Here is a 16,325-nt window from a genome sequence, read left to right as displayed (position 1 = left end):
TATTAGGTCATATATGAACCTGTTGTTCAGTGCTATTCAGGTCATATATGAACCTGTTGTTGAACTTTATTCCATTGCCAGGTCATATATGAACCTGTTATTGAGCTTTATTCAGGTCATATATGAACCTGTTGTTGAGCTTTATTCCATTGTCAGGTCATATATGAACCTGTTGTTGAGCATTGTCAGGTCATATATGAACCTGTTGTTGAGATTTATTCCAGTATCAGGTCATATATGAACCTGTTTTGAAGAATCTTTCTCTATGATTGTTTCAACATTGTCAGGTCATATATGAACCTGTTGTTGAGCTTTATTCCGGTATTACCAAGTTCTTGATATTCCCCAGCATTGTCAGGTCATATATGAACCTGTTGTTGAGCTTTATTCTAGTATTACCAAGTCGTATATGAACCTGTTTTGAAGAGTCTTTCTCTGTGATTGTTTCAGTGTTATCAGGTCATATATGAACCTGTTGTAGAAATTTTTCATATTCGGGTTTAGTAAGTCATATGTGAACTTACTACCGAAATCTCTTGTACTCTAAATATTGTTTATCAACTTTCACTTCGATTACTCCCCAGTGTGTGTCTGATTCTCCAGCAGGATTGTTTTCCCCAGCAAGTTGTTTTTTACCATTTGTCTGTCTCCCTGTAGACCATCAGCATTCCCCACAGATCTTTGTTTCATTCTGTATCCATCATAAATCATCATGCTAGGGTTTATCTTATGTCCGATCATGTCCCTAGAAAATCAAATAAAAAGAGTCATTCATTCAGGCATTCATCTCATATCATATCCTATCATTTGCATTTCAGGATCAAAATCCGGGTCTTCTTAGTATTTAACTATCTCCCACTATGATCATATGAAGAGTGTACTTCTTCATATTCTCATGTTGAAGATATTTAAATAGGGGCAACTGTCATACCCTGATTTTAGATCCATCTGCATTCATCCACTATGCATCATGCATTCATTTTAATATAAGCCCTAATTCACGTCTGAGGTCAATCGTTGACTTTCTGGTCAATTAGTTGACCAAAGTCAACCGTCCATTCCCAAATCCATATTGTCTTAATTTTGATAAACATTGGTCATTATCTAGGCCTTTTCGATCATGGTGCTTTTAATTACAAAATGGATTCTAATTTAAGTTATTTGACTTTTTAATTTTCAATTTGATTTTAATTTCAAATTAAGTCTAATTCCAAATTTCAATTTAATCTTAATTGTTTTTTTTACTAATGATTCAAACTCTAATTGATTTTAATTTTCAAATAAATGTTAGAATTGATATCAAATTAATTTTAACAAATTATAGATTAATTTGATTTTAATTGGTTTTATTGGTTTTTGATTTTAAATTGACATTTAGATTAGTCTTGGATTATTTCTAAAATCCGTATCCATTTATCCATTAACCCTTTTAACAACCATGTCCATCAAAATCCACTACACCATTTCTAGACTTTAAGTCAATGTATGACACTCAAAATCTTAACTTTTCATCAATCCACATTCATGTTTAAATTCATATTTAACAATAATGTCCAATAATTTTTCAATCAGAGTTAGTTCCCAATTTTGGTTCAAACCAGTAATTCCAATCATAATGCAAATCTCAATAAATTTTTTCCATAACTATTCAATTTCAATTTCATTCAAATTCCAAATCTTAATATTCAAACATTCATAAATAAACTTTCCATAATAATTTCAAATTATATCATTCATCCACGGAAATCATTAACATCCAATTCCTAAGCATTAACATCCACCATCTTCATGCTACATATGTTAACACTTTATGACAACCATATAAGTCAATTTCAATCCACATCTATACATTCCATATCATTCATCCACGGAAATTTGCATTAATAAAATGTCATTACATGTGAAGGTCCCAATGATATACTACTTGCTTCCATAATACATGTTTTGGAATCCTACGAAGGCCATAGCAGGCCCGTTTCTGCAGTAGGCTAAGCATTATCCTGCATGCTCCAAACTGGATCCCATATGAAACAACATTGCTAGTTTCATCCACCAGTTCAAGCGTGAAGTAGAAAAGGGCAGTGCATCCAATACAATTCATGGCGGCATGGCATCAAGACCTACAATTCTGCAGCAGGCAAGGCAAGCTACATGCAGCAAACATCATCCTGCAAAAGAAAATCAAGTCAAGCAACCTGCAATACATTGGCAGTGACAGTTCAACAACAATTTTTGCAGTGCACAAACTCGAGCAAGCAACAATCAAATGCACAACAACATGACCATCTTCCAACAACCTGCACAAATCAACTTGCACTAGCAGCAAATCGTGCAACACAACTGAACAAGTTCACAAAATAACTAACAGGCTTCTGCAACACTTCAAAGAAAACTCAGAATCCACCTTCTGTCTCCAATACGCAATCCGAACTTCCAAAATGAACCTGCATAACATCAATTACAATAATTTTATATAGGTTCACCAACTCCGTAACACCCGGGAAAAGCTCGTGTAAGGCCACAAGAAAAAGAAACAGAAGTTGCGTGTCACAATAACACTTTCAATAACAACTGACCATATCTGGAGCTTCTTTTCTTCAAATATGAATGACAACCTGAAGCATTTTCAAAGGAAATTAACAGAATTGGAACTCGAAGCTGAACATCTTCTTTTAGCCCGACATCAGCTGGTTGAGAATTATAAGTTGAGGAATGGGAACAGAGAAGCACTTACTGCATTAAGGAAAAAGGCTCAGACCGCAAGAAGTAGTGTTCCATCTCCGTTTGGATCAATAATGAAGGGAGTGTCAAGACCTTTGGTGCAAGAGGTGTGTACCACCTGTGGTAACCATGACTCTTTTGAGCAGACGTGGACAATGCCTCCAGGAACGGATCTGTTTGCTGGAATTCCATTTCATGCTGCTCATACTGTATTGGAAACAGATCAAACTCAGTTTGACTTTGAGGTAAAAAACTACAGAGCATTGTGAAGGAAAAAACACATATTATATCAGATACAGGTGCTCTTGCAGACAAGATTAATCCTGGAGTGCTTAGATCGCTTGTAACCTTAAATGACAAACCAAAGTAAGAGGCTTTATGCAGACTACGGCGTGTTATAGTGTCCTTTGGAAGTAACTTTCTTCAGGCATTTAGGTGGTTTCTCCAAGTCTTGATGTTGAAGACAAGTGAGATCATGGATTATCTCTATCTATCAGCTTTACGTCTTCTAGATGCACCAACCCTACAATACGCATGAAAGTAACAGAAGAGTGATGAATCTCAACCTGAAAACGTGGAAAGTAATGAATCTAAATCTTCCGATGCACAAGTGACAGAAGAGCATACTGAATCTCAACCTACCAATTCACCAGTGCTAGAAGAACCGGCTAAAACTCAGCACAAGACGGCTCCAAAAATAACCGGCAGAGGTTCTTCATCGCTGCAAAACAGAAGCAGAGAAAAAAGAAACAACCGTTAATACACCAACAACAACAAATGCGATACACAGTGGACCTGTTATTGCCTTCCGTTCTTTTGCTTGCATTTTGCATTTCACTACAGTAAAAAAAAGCACGTTAAATTAATGAGGCGGTAAAATTCCAACAGTAATCGAAAAAGGGAATTAAGACAAATTAGAGGAAGAAAGCTAGGTTCATATTACTGTTTCCGATTTAACAACCAAATAGGGCGACCAAAATCTGACAACCCTAAAGGGATTTCGCAGAAACCCCTTTTTGATCTCCAGAGGCCAATCTGAAACCCTAATTGTTGAGTATAAAAGGTGAGAGGGGAGAGGACAAAGAGGACCACGAAAAAAACCTAAAATCTGTTTCGGCCACAAAAACCTTAATTCGAAAACGGCGAAAAAACCTAGATTGAAACGGCGAAGGAGAAGAACTTCAAAGAGAAAACTTTGAGGTAAAGAAGGCAGATCCAAGCCTCACCGTCACCACCACCACCACCGAAGGTGAGCTTTATTTGTTTGAATCTCTTCAATGCCATGGATTTTTGCACGTATAGTGAGAGTAGAGAGTGTGAGTGGTTGAGAGATGATGAGAGATTGGGAGTTTGAGAGGCGCGAGTTTGGGAGAGATTGATTGAAGACGAGAGAGGTTGAGGGAACGAGAATGAGTCTTCGTGAAGAAGACGAATGAGCTTGTCATGTTTTCACGTATCTCTGTTTCAGTTTTCTTTTATTTATTTTTAACAAAAAGTATTTAAAACCTAATTAAAATCCACCTACCTTTTGGTTTTTCTTGGCACTAATCTTTATTAATTTTTGTGTGCTAGTATTAATGCATAGTTATTTTCAACCCAACAGCCAGGCGGCTAGGGTTACGTTTGGAATTCTTCCATTGTTTCAATTAATTGTCCATTAACAGACCACCTCATTTGAATTTTTTTATTTTAATTTATATTTTAATCTATTCTGGTTTATATATCCAAGTTGTTACTGAAGTAATAAATAACCATGAGTGGCCTAGTGGAAAGAGAGCAATTTCATTTTCTTTAGTGGGGTGGGTTTGATACTTGGGAGTAGCATATCTCCATATTTGTTTTTATGCTTACTATTTCATTTAATTTTTTCATAATTTCTTGCTATTTATTTTACTTTTATATTTTTATCAATTTAATTTAATCGTTATTTATTTGTTTGGGTTTTTAACTGTTCACCTTTTAGATTTAATTAATGGTTGAATTTCCGATATTTTTTTTATTCGATTAGTCGATTTTTGTGTGTTAGTTAATTTAGTTAGGGTATTGGTACCCATGTTCATACTTTTACACATATAAATAATCACTTTCAAATTCGCTAAATTTTCAATTTAAATTTCACTAGCTTTCCATAGTTTCGACATTTAATTCCATTTCCTCCCATTAGAATCTAGCATTCTGGTGGGAACTCGATTATATATAAAATTAATTCGATATACATATAAAATTGTAAAATTAATTTTATCCCTATAACAATTTTATTTTCAAACTATCTTTACAACCCGATTAAATTCTTTTTTTAAAAACACGAAAGAAGAGGACCATTCGAATCTTGCATTCCGGTGGGAACCCTCGAATAATCGTCCCGAGCTTCACGTTTTGGATTAACCGTTCATTCTTTTTTCTTCATTCTTAAAACACTCAATAATTAACTTGGACAAAGAAAAGGACAGTTGGGATCAAGCATTCTGGCGTAACCCTTTGAATAGTTGATTCTCATCAAGTGTTCGTTGTCCAAATAATTTTCTTAAATAATTCGATTGAAAAAGGACCATTGGAATCTGGCATTCCAATGGAACCCTGAATTTTTGATCTTAGGGCTTATGCCTCATTCTCAAATATCCGTCTTTCAAACTCAAAAAATACTTAATCCTTATTCAACATCTTTTCAATAAAGATGGAAATGGAACATGGTGTATACCGTGCACTCCTGAGATTAAGATTCAAGGTGGATGCCTTGCTTATCTTAGCTCTCGCCATCGTCTAAAATTGTCAATGCGGTTTCTTCAAACTCCTTTCTCAGTCAAACCTAAAAAATACTTAATCTTTATTAAATACCTTTTTCCAGTAAGATGGAAATGGAACATGGTGTATACCGTGCACTCCTGAGACTAGGATTCGAGATGGATATCTCGCTCATCCAAGTTCTCGCCATCACTCAAAATACATCCAACCAGTCAAACTCTTTCTCGCCGTCGTGCGATTAATCAAAAACCTTTTTCATAAATGAAAGATATATTGTCTTAAGGTGATGCAAAACAATGTTTCGACCACGATTGTCGAGTCGAGATAAGTGACGCTTTTCCGAATGTAGATTTATAAATCCATTCGATGTGTGGTATACGTCCGCTCCTTATCTGTTTTGGGTAAAATAATGTTTTTCATCGATTAATACAATATAGCTTTCGCTAAAATCGACCAACAAACAAAAAATTTTTCTACCCAGAACTACGTAAGCCTTGACTTCTCTATTGAGATACGTAGGAGCAGGATTTGTAAATCTTGTCAGGCCCACTAATAAAAAACTTAGGTTTAGTCCTTCGTTAAAAATCCAAAAAAATCTTCTCTTTCCTTTTGATTATATTTATTCTCTCCCTCATAATAACTTGAGAAGACTAATATAAGCTCACATTCAAAATGAAACTAACTAAATGGTTCCCGTTGAATACAACGGACATGAGGGGTGCTAATACCTTCCCCTTGCGTAACCGACTCTCGAACCCTGATATTGGTTGTGACGACCAATAATCATTGTTGTTTTGTCTTGGGTTTTATCGATATTTCCCCTTTTCTTTTTAGGAATAAATAAAGTTCGGTGGCGACTCTGTTCAGTCCATCATTACGAGCGTGCGATTGCGCTTCGCTTAAAGTCGTATCCCCATTTTTCGAGGAGAGACATGTATTATGTGGAAACTTGGCATTTTTTCCTTCCTTTGGAAGATGTCTTGGTTCAAGGATCCATGCTTGTGATAAGTGGGTTGAGTGTTCTCCAAAGAATGTCTTAAAATGAAAAGCAAAAGCCAAACAATACTAACTTCTAACATATTAGCTACTAACTTTTAAATTCAAGCTTCATCTAATACATCATTCAAGATCTCTCTAAGTTCATCTGCAACATGATCATTGTGAAGTTGTTATTTTGAACCTGTGACTTGTGAAATTCATCTGTTACATGGGCTACTTTGAGGAAGATCATGGAATGGATAAGCTTGGACATGACCGTCTTTATTTGATGCCTTGATCTTCAAGATAATTTCATTGTGCATTTGTGTGTTGCTTGATTCTAAAAAGTCCAAGGGAATTCTGGGTTTCTATTGACATTTTTGTCTATTGGATTGCTACCCATTTAGTCAGGTCTTTTCAACTCTAAACTTTTAATTTTGTACATAGGATAGTCTCTTCATCTTCTCCCCATTTCTTTAATTTCAAAAATCTCTCCCTCCTTTTTCAAAACCTTCTTTGATTGAACTTATTTTGTTCTAAACTTTGACCACTTTTGCAAAAAAATATAGAAACTTTGGCCTTATGCCATTGCATTTTCAAACTTATTTTCTTAAATCAAACTTGTAAATAAACTTAACTATACTAGACTTAAACTTTCAAAAAGCCAAAAAGAACTAACCCATGCAAACCATTTTTAGGCCTTTGTGCCTTTCAAACTTAATTTTTGTTAAAAGTAATGCATCCACTTTGAAATTTATATCACGAACTACGAGGTTTTGATCCCTCATTTTTATGTTGGTACGTAGGCACAAGTCCGAAGGTCTTGTCAAACACAAAAATATAATTAATGAATTCTTTTTTTATCCCCCCATTCTATTTGTTTGTAAATATTACTTTATACCAAGTACATATGCACACAAAAAGGGCTCCCCAGGAGTACCTAGGACACTTTGGGTGCTAACACCTTCCCTCTGTGTAACCAACCTCCTTACCTGTAATCTCTAACTTTTTATTAGTTTTGATTTGAAAACTTCTTACTTTTGGGTTTTGTTCGTACTTTTTCCCATTTCCCTTGGAAACAATAAAAGTGCGGTGGCGACTCTTGTTATTTGATCTCTAGCTTATCCATAGCTTGATGATCATGAATTTACCGCTACAGGGTGAAGCTGAGTTAAAATGAATTTTAATTTCCTGTTAGGTGAAAAAACATGTTAAGTAGTGATGTTAATTAGTTTGCTCGATTTGCCGAATGTTATCTTGGAATCGTTATGACTGTTATTGATGGTCTGCTATGAGGGCTTTGGCTATGAGCTTTTATGATGTAAAATTTGTTGTTGAATGTCAATTATGAATGATTTTCTTGATCTATGTAAATTTTGAATGAACATCTGTTTGTGATGACTTGCAGGATGTTGACTTTAGAATGAAATGTGAATGGTTTGGCTTTTTCTCATGTTGTTGTGTTATTTGTTGTGGGATGCCATGGTTTGGTGAATGCATTTACTTTAGTCTTATGTGATGAATGTTAGGGTTGGTTTAGGTCATGAATGATGTGTATGTAATGATTGGTTTTGGTCTTTGTTTTGGCTTGAGATATTTGGAAATGACACATTGTTTTGGTCCTTGTTTTGTAAGCAATGGATGAATGCAAGAATGATTGGATCTTGAAGAGCAAGGAAATTAGGGGTTAGGGATTTTGAAATGGTGAGTTAACTTTGGTCAACTGGTTGAAAAAAAGAGTCAACAGTTGACCAAAATTCAACTTATGCAAACAAGTGTATTTCTTTGTAATTTTTCAATGAAACATGTATGGACTATGTAAAAGTGGTCCTTATTAATGCAATGTACTTTCTTAGTAAAAAATGTTCTAATGAAACACATGAAACAAATTTTAAGTTAAATGATCACTTTCTTTCAAGTTCACTATGAAACAAATGCCTTGGATGAATTCTAAAACTAACTTGAATGAGTGAATGAGATTGAAAGTAGGACCATGGAATGACTTGACCAAATGGACAATGAACTTGAATCAACGGGACTAGAAATTAATGGATCTTGAGACAACAATGGAACATGAGACAAAGACTTGGCAATGCCCTAGTGAAACCAAGAAAACCATGAATGGGATGTGAATGAAATGAAACTTAGATCAAATGGGCCATGAGAACATGAATGTGAATGAAATGCATACCTTGGATTAATCCTATAGCAAGCCATGAACTAGGATTTTATCTAGCTCAAATATAAAAGTTCCAAGCAACAACCAAAAGCCTCAATCCAAGTGAGTAACCAACACAAGTAGTGCACAAATGCCATGAACCACACATAGGGTTTCTACCACCTCAGAGCAAGCCACAAGGTTCACAAACCTCAAGATCAAGAATTAGGGTTTGCTATGTGTAGCGGGGTATTCGTTACCATTAGAGATATTGACTAAATCCAAGGTAAATCATACAAGTCGAGTCGCCACCGCACTTCTATTTATCCAAAGGAATGGTTAGAAAGCGAACAAAAACCTAAAAGTTTTATCGAATCAAAAACTAGTAAAAATGTCAGAGATCTGGGTAAGGGGGTTGGTTATGCAATGGGAAGGTATTAGGCACCCAAAGCATCCTAGGTACTCTTAGGGAGCCCTTTTCACATTTGTTGCAAAGGTTGTTGTTTTTTTTTTTGAAAATTTATTTGTGCAAACATGATTGAAGGGATGAGAAAAGCGTGTATGTTTATCTAATGTACTGCTTACTAAGAGAAGGGTCAAAAGAAAATGACTCGCACGGACGTCGCATCCACTGCATACGTATCTCATCTGAATCTGAGAATCAGAGTCTTCGTAGCTCGGCTACCTATGGGTTAAAGAGGAGTGTGCTCGCTAAGACATCGCGTCTTATGCCTACGTATCTCATCTGGGATGAAAAACAGAGCAAAACGTAGTTCGACCACCTATGGGGTAAGGATTGTGTTTTGGGGTGAACGACGTTACTACGCAATCTATCGGATGCTCGACCTTTGGAGACTTACTCGCCTATACTAGAAGGAGATAACGTGTTCTTAGGAGAAGAAAAATCAATGAGTTTGGGGTGTTTAGGGATGCTCATGCAAAAAGGCAGTCCTAGATGAAGGAACCGCACTACCTTAAATGACATGCCACGAGAGGCTATACGAAACCTAAGAAATCGGTAACATGCGGGAAAAGTAAAGGGATCGAGAGATCTACCGTACGGATAAAGATCCGAAGTAACAACAATTAAAGAGATAAGAAACCCGGAGATCTCTCAAGCTAGCACCATCAAAGAAAGTGAGTCAGTACAGGTAATCGGAATAAACCTCTAGGTGGTATCCCATAAATAAAGTGGAACACCAGGCAAGCCATCCCTGAAAGAGTATGTGAGCCCTCACAAAACAAAACTCAACAAACAGGTTAGAGAAACAAGATAGGGTAATCAAGAGTTGCCCCCAAATCAAAATGTAACCACATGAATCATGCCATTAAAATTCACAAAAAGCTCACAAAAAGCAACCAAGGGTAGGAGGCCTAAACCTCTTGTCAAACACATGCATCAAAAGGGTATCAAATTCACCCATAATACCTCATACATTCAGAGCATTCAAATTAAAAGCATAAAGTAATGGGAATAAGGCAAACCTGACTGGAGAGATCGAATGAAATTGAATTGCCCGGTTGGGTTTGCAAAGCACTCTTAGGGTTTATATGAGAGGGAATTGGTTCTTTGTAGATGAGTTCCCTTCAGTCTCTGGAGGTTGCTCTGAACTCTGTTAGCTCTTCTCTCACTATCTTTTTCCTGCCAGGGTAATAGGAATAGAAATCCTTTTGTTTCACTGAAACTCTGAATTTATAACCTAATTTTTGTGGACCTGTGGGCTCAAATGAGAGAGGCCCAAGTCCAAAATTTTTCTGTTATATTTTATTTTATTTTTTTATTTTTTTTATTTTTTCGTTTTTCGTTCTTTTTTTTTTTTTAAACACGTGGGCTTCGCCTAGCGAGCATGACAGCTCATGAACAAACTTTTGCTCCTTCAAGATTAACGTTTTGACTGACGAATAGACCCCATTTGAACCTGTTGGAAGTATCTCAAGCCATTCCCTTGTGTTGACTGATCATCTAAATAGAACCCACAAAGTGTCTTGGATGATACTCAAGCTTCAAACAAAAGATGTTAGTGACACATTTTTGTGCTTTTGGTTAGTAAACAAAAGTAAGAGAAACAATGATGTATAATTCAAGCATGCTTGGTGATCTCAAACCAATCACAAGGAGTCCCACCCAAAGGCAAAGGGAACCAAGATGCTAAAGATCCTTGAGGTAATGCAAATGCAATGTTATGATGCCATGAGGGATCTTAGGGTCAAAATTGGGGTCTTACAGATGCCCCAATTTAAGGTCATTCTAGCCGGAGAAGTGAAGGTTAAAATCTTCGTCTCGACGGGGTAGAATGGGCTTAAATAATAACAAAGAGACGAATTTTGGTCCCTAAGAGACCTCATGATGCAAATGTAGGTATGAAAAATGGTAGCACTCCGTGGAGATATATGTCCACAAAAGCAAAGAAATCAGAAGCCACTGATAACCCATATGAGCAATTCACTCCATGGGACCAAGACCCTGGGGACTCTCCTGGGGATAGAAAAGGGATAAAAATGCGCGAGCAGGTCACGACTCAAAGCGTGGGGAATAGAATTCCAAAGTGAAAAGATCCAATGGAAAGACTCGAGTTGACTCGAAGATGCATGTATTGGGGAATATGCCAATACAACAAAAAACTATCCACAGCGGATACTTCGGATAAAATCCAGATGAAAACAATCCACTAAGGGACTTCGCTGGGGATGTCCACAAGGACACTCCTGGGGAAGCAGCGGGACGAGGTATTACCGGTTACTGGGTAATAAGCTCAAGGAGACATGTGATCTGAACGCCAGGTATGAGGGTGAGAGATACAACATGCTCAGGAAGAGATGAATATCCAAGACCGGTATAAGGGTGAGAGATATCAAAACTTCAAAACGTCTGAGGAAAACCTAAAAGGTATACTTCAACTCAGGGATTCTGACTCCACAGGGGACAAAAAGTCATAATAGGGAGCAGAGAAGAAGGAACACGAGGGATACCGGTTACTGGGCATATAATAGGTGACCAACCAAGACGTGAATTGGGGAATATTCTCAAAACACTCATCATCCAAAAGAGGGCTAAAAGCCAACTCGATTACAGGATGGATATTCGACTCCACAAAGGGGATACGAATCTTACTCAACTGGGGAAGAACAAAAGGCTTCAGACCCGAGAGTGCATGAGATATACTATCTATTACCGTCAGAATGTAGATAATATACTCGCATGGACGATTATCCACAACCGGTTACTGGGTTAATAAAGGATAAATCGACCGAAAAGAAAAGGCATCGGGATACCGAAACTAGGTATATAATGATGACCAATTCAGGGGAGGAACAATTGTTACCAACAACAACAAGGTAGACGAGAGATGACCCGCTGGGGATAAATTGCATAATCAGGGCAATTATCCAAGCAGATGAGGGGATATCATCACCGAATATTGGATGAAGATAATTGTCACCAATTAAAGATGAGCAAAAAATAGTTACTCTGCAAAAAGGGAAGAAATAGGGTTTACAACTACCGGTATGAGGGTAGAGAAACACAGACTCCGCCGGGGATAATAATTACTAATTATTGAGCAATTATTTATTTACCACGGGGAAACAGGAAAAGAGTCTCAAGAGACCGATCTAGGATCAAACTAGATAGGCACACCAAATCAAGACTTGTCCCGGTGAGGATATAACTCAATGGGGAAAACCATCCCAGTATATGGGTTAGGAAGGAACAAAAACAATCAACATCCACAAGGATATAACTCGGTGGGGAATATGGAAGAAAGGATAGACGCTTTCTGCTTATGGAGCTGACTCTATATGGAGAGATCAAACACACACATCTGCTCGGGGAAGTATATCACCAAATAGCAGGAGACAGCAAACAACGATATATGGCAAAGAATGCAACATGAATATCTGAATGTTATATTTATACATGTATGCGCGTGGTTTATGTATGATGTATGTTGACAAACATGACATATTTAACACAACCAGGTCCAGGAATCAACCACCTAGTACTACATCTCAAGAGAGAAAGCCAAGTTCACCGGGGAGTATCCAATCTGCTGGGGATCAGAGATACCAGGAAGCAAAGAACTCTACAGGGGATGAATCATCAATCATTCCAGCTGGGGACGAGAGTTATCACAGACAAGGTTCACCATACCAACAACTCTACTGGGGAATTTATCCGAGGGGATAAAGGATTTATCGGGATCAACCACTAAATACCGCTCTTGCCCAAAGAGATCCAAGCTGCTGAGGAAGAAAGATTGCTACTCTGCTGAAGGGAAGAGAGGTGACTCTCAACAAGCAATCCACTTGGTAGGATAAACCACAAAAGGTTCCGGAGGGAGGAGATACAGTCATGCCAGGAATATGGACAAAAATCTTACCCTGTTGGGGATCGTACCACCCTTGGGAGAGCACTGAGGATCTCCTAAGTATCCTTTCGTCATTGTGAATGTTCACTTTGTTTAAAAACAAATTATAAAAAATTTGATCATTTAAAACAATGATATTTTCTTAATCAAAACATGCAAAACATTTGTTGAATAGAAACAGATAAGAGTGCCAATAATTGGATAAAAGGCTCAAATTTATTTGATAGAATGGTAGTCTGCGAATGGCAAGACTCCATAGATCTTTACAAATTTGAAATTGGTGATATATATTGGAAAAGGGCTACATTGAACATAATGACCATTTCTCCATCAATTCTGAATCTGATGTATTTGAAGCTTTGGTTGATAATGAGCAAGAATCTCTGATGGACGACAGTTGTAGAACAAAGTCTTGTCAGGATGCAGTTACTTGCCAAATCCCTAATTTTTGCCTAGATTTCCCCAAGATGAGGTACTCAATCTAGCGGGATACCTATATTCATTTTTCATGTCTCTAACTTTTGCTTGGACCGCCCTTTCGGGTTTTCAATCCACCGAGACGCTTATTTTTGCCTAAGCCGCCCTTTCGGGTTTTCAACTTAGCGAGCTATTCTGTTTTTATTTTTAGGCGAAGTATTTCTTGACTGCATCTGAATTCACAGGACGAGTGAAATCCTCCCCATCCATAGTTGTAAGTATCAAAGCACCGCCTGAAAAGGCTCTCTTAACAACATATGGACCTTCATAGTTTGGAGTCCACTTGCCCCTGGAATCGGGCGCGAAAGACAAGACTTTATTGAGCATAAGGTCACCTTCTCGGAACACACGAGGCTTGACCTTCTTATCAAAAACTTTCTTCATCCTCTGCTGATATAACTGACAGTGGCACATGGCAGTCAATCTCTTCTCTTCAATCAAATTCAGCTGGTCATAACGACTCTGAACCCATTCAGCATCAGTCAACTTGGCCTCCATCAAGACTCTCATTGATGGGATCTCCACCTCTACTGGGAGTACAGCCTCCGATCTTGACTTAGCGATCATATCATCAACGTACACCTCAATCTCCTTATGCATCATGTCATGGAACAAGGTAGTCATAGCTCGTTGATACGTGGCTCCGGCGTTCTTCAAACCGAAGGGCATCACTCGATAACAAAATGTTCCTCAAGGTGTGATGAATGTTGTCTTCTCCATATCCTCGGGTGCCATTTTAATCTGATTATATCCGGAAAATCCATCCATAAACGAGAAGACTTTGAATTTAGATGTATTATCTACCAACATATCAATATGTGGTAGAGGGAAATCATCTTTCGGACTAGCTTTATTCAAGTCTCTATAGTCCACACACATCCGGACTTTTCCATCTTTCTTAGGCACGGGCACAATATTGGCCACCCATTGAGGATATGTAGAAGTCACCAGAAACCCCATATCGATTTGCTTCTAAACTTCCTCTTTGATCTTCACTGCCATATTAGGATGAGTTCTTCTGAGTTTCTGCTTCACAGGCATGCACTCAGGCTTTAAAGGTAGGAAATGTTGCACAATATCAGTATCTAGACCAGGCATGTCTTCATATGACCAGGCAAAGACGTCAACATATTCTCGTAGCAACTTAATCAACCCCTTCTTAACAGATTCTTCCAGATGTGCCCCAATCTTCACTTCTCGCACACAATCTTCCGACCCCAAGTTGACTGTTTCCAGATTCTCAAGATGCGGTTGAATGATCTTCTCTTCATGCTCAAGTAGCCGGATGATCTCATCAGGAATCTCTTCAACATTATCTTCCTCTGCCTCAAATACAGGGAATTCAAAATTGGGAGATGGTGTTGGGTCATTATGTTCAATGGGTTTAGAAATCAACCTGCATAATGATTTTGGATATGAAAAGATTTAGAATTCAAACAAGGCAAATCATTATGCAGATGAAAAGATTGATTTTATTCTTATTTTTAGGGTTTTATGTGATCACCAATTTCATGCAAAAAGCAAAAAGGGAAAATAATTGGAAAAACAAACATTTAACATGAATTTATTGAATGAAAATATCATTGTACTTATGCGCCAACAATGTCATCACTCCTCCTTTTGGCATGGGAGAAGGGTTTTTAAACAAAGTGATCATTACGTTGACTTATGGACAACTGTTGGAATATCCACAGCGACCCAATTGTTGTAGACCCCTCCAGGGATGATGAAATTGCCAGAATCCTTTGTATCTTCTTCTAAAATGGCAGCAGCCTTCTCATCTAGACCAGTGTGGATGAAACCTCCACTCTTGAATAAACCTTTCTTGTTGAAAGTACCAGAAGAAAAACTTATGCCAGCCCGGGACTCGTTGTCTTCTAACTCAGTCATTTTTCCTAAACCAGTGGTTGCACCACGCTCAATGGCCAGCTTTGCATCTTTGTAGGAAGCAAATGAAGGAGTTCTCTTCTCAATATGCTCAACAATAGATAACGCTTGGAAAGGAGTTCCAACTTCAACCTCAGCATCTATATAAGAGAAGGAAGACAAATGGCTAACCAGGAGAGCCCTTTCTCCCCCTACCACCACCAGCTTCTTGTTTTCACGAATTTCAATTTCTGGTGTAGGGTGGACGTCACGGCAACTGCCTCATGAATCCATGGTCTTGAAATATTGGCTCTAGTGTAGTACCGGTGAGTCAGCTTGTCTTCAAAATAAATGAAGGACACCGAGTTAGACCACAGGGTGAGGGACCGGAAAGAAAACCTGCTTATGCATATGATGCATGCAATGCTTGTGCATATGATTTGTTTTTTTTTATTTCAAAGGAACTTTAGAGTTTTATTTGCAAATTCTGGAAATATTAAGCATTTTATCACATATGGAAATATCTCATCAAATAATATCAGGGAAAAGAAGTGCAGCATTGTCAATCATATACAAGAGAAAAGGAAAATAATCATCCTATGGATCCCTAGAAATAATCATCTAAAGCTCGGGACACAGGAAGATAAGATGCGCGAAGCCTCTTCACCTCCCTCTCGTAGGTTGCCTCCATATTAGCCTTCTCTTTGGCGAGTCGATCATATCTCCTCTTCCAGAACTTAGAAGACTGAGGAAGTAGAGAAGTCCATACATCATCAGGGTCATCAATAACCTGATGCTCAAGAAACTCAATCAACGCATCCTTCTCCTTAATCTGCTGAAGCAACTCTTCACGTTCACGGATCCAGGCACGTGAACGGTCTTCGTCTCTCAACTCCTCTACTCCTTGATTAGGGAGGGTTGAAGGCCCAACCATAATCATAGGTGTAGGTCTCGGATACTCGTAAGGCATGAGATACTCATACGCCCTCTTCCTAACCCAAACAATGTAAGGCTCC

General features: G+C 37.9%; 1 pseudogene; it reads left to right on the top strand.

Annotated features, from left to right (window-relative positions):
* Nucleotides 1–2,568: 2,568 nt before the first annotated feature.
* On the top strand, nucleotides 2,569–3,091 carry LOC127096936 (uncharacterized; annotated as a pseudogene).
* The last annotated feature ends 13,234 nt before the right edge of the window (nucleotides 3,092–16,325 follow it).

This window comes from Lathyrus oleraceus, chromosome 6 (assembly GCF_024323335.1).
Source record: "Lathyrus oleraceus cultivar Zhongwan6 chromosome 6, CAAS_Psat_ZW6_1.0, whole genome shotgun sequence".
Lineage (NCBI taxonomy): Eukaryota > Viridiplantae > Streptophyta > Magnoliopsida > Fabales > Fabaceae > Lathyrus > Lathyrus oleraceus.
The sequence above is the reverse complement of the archived record's forward strand: the minus strand, read 5'-3'. Positions and strand labels throughout refer to the sequence as shown.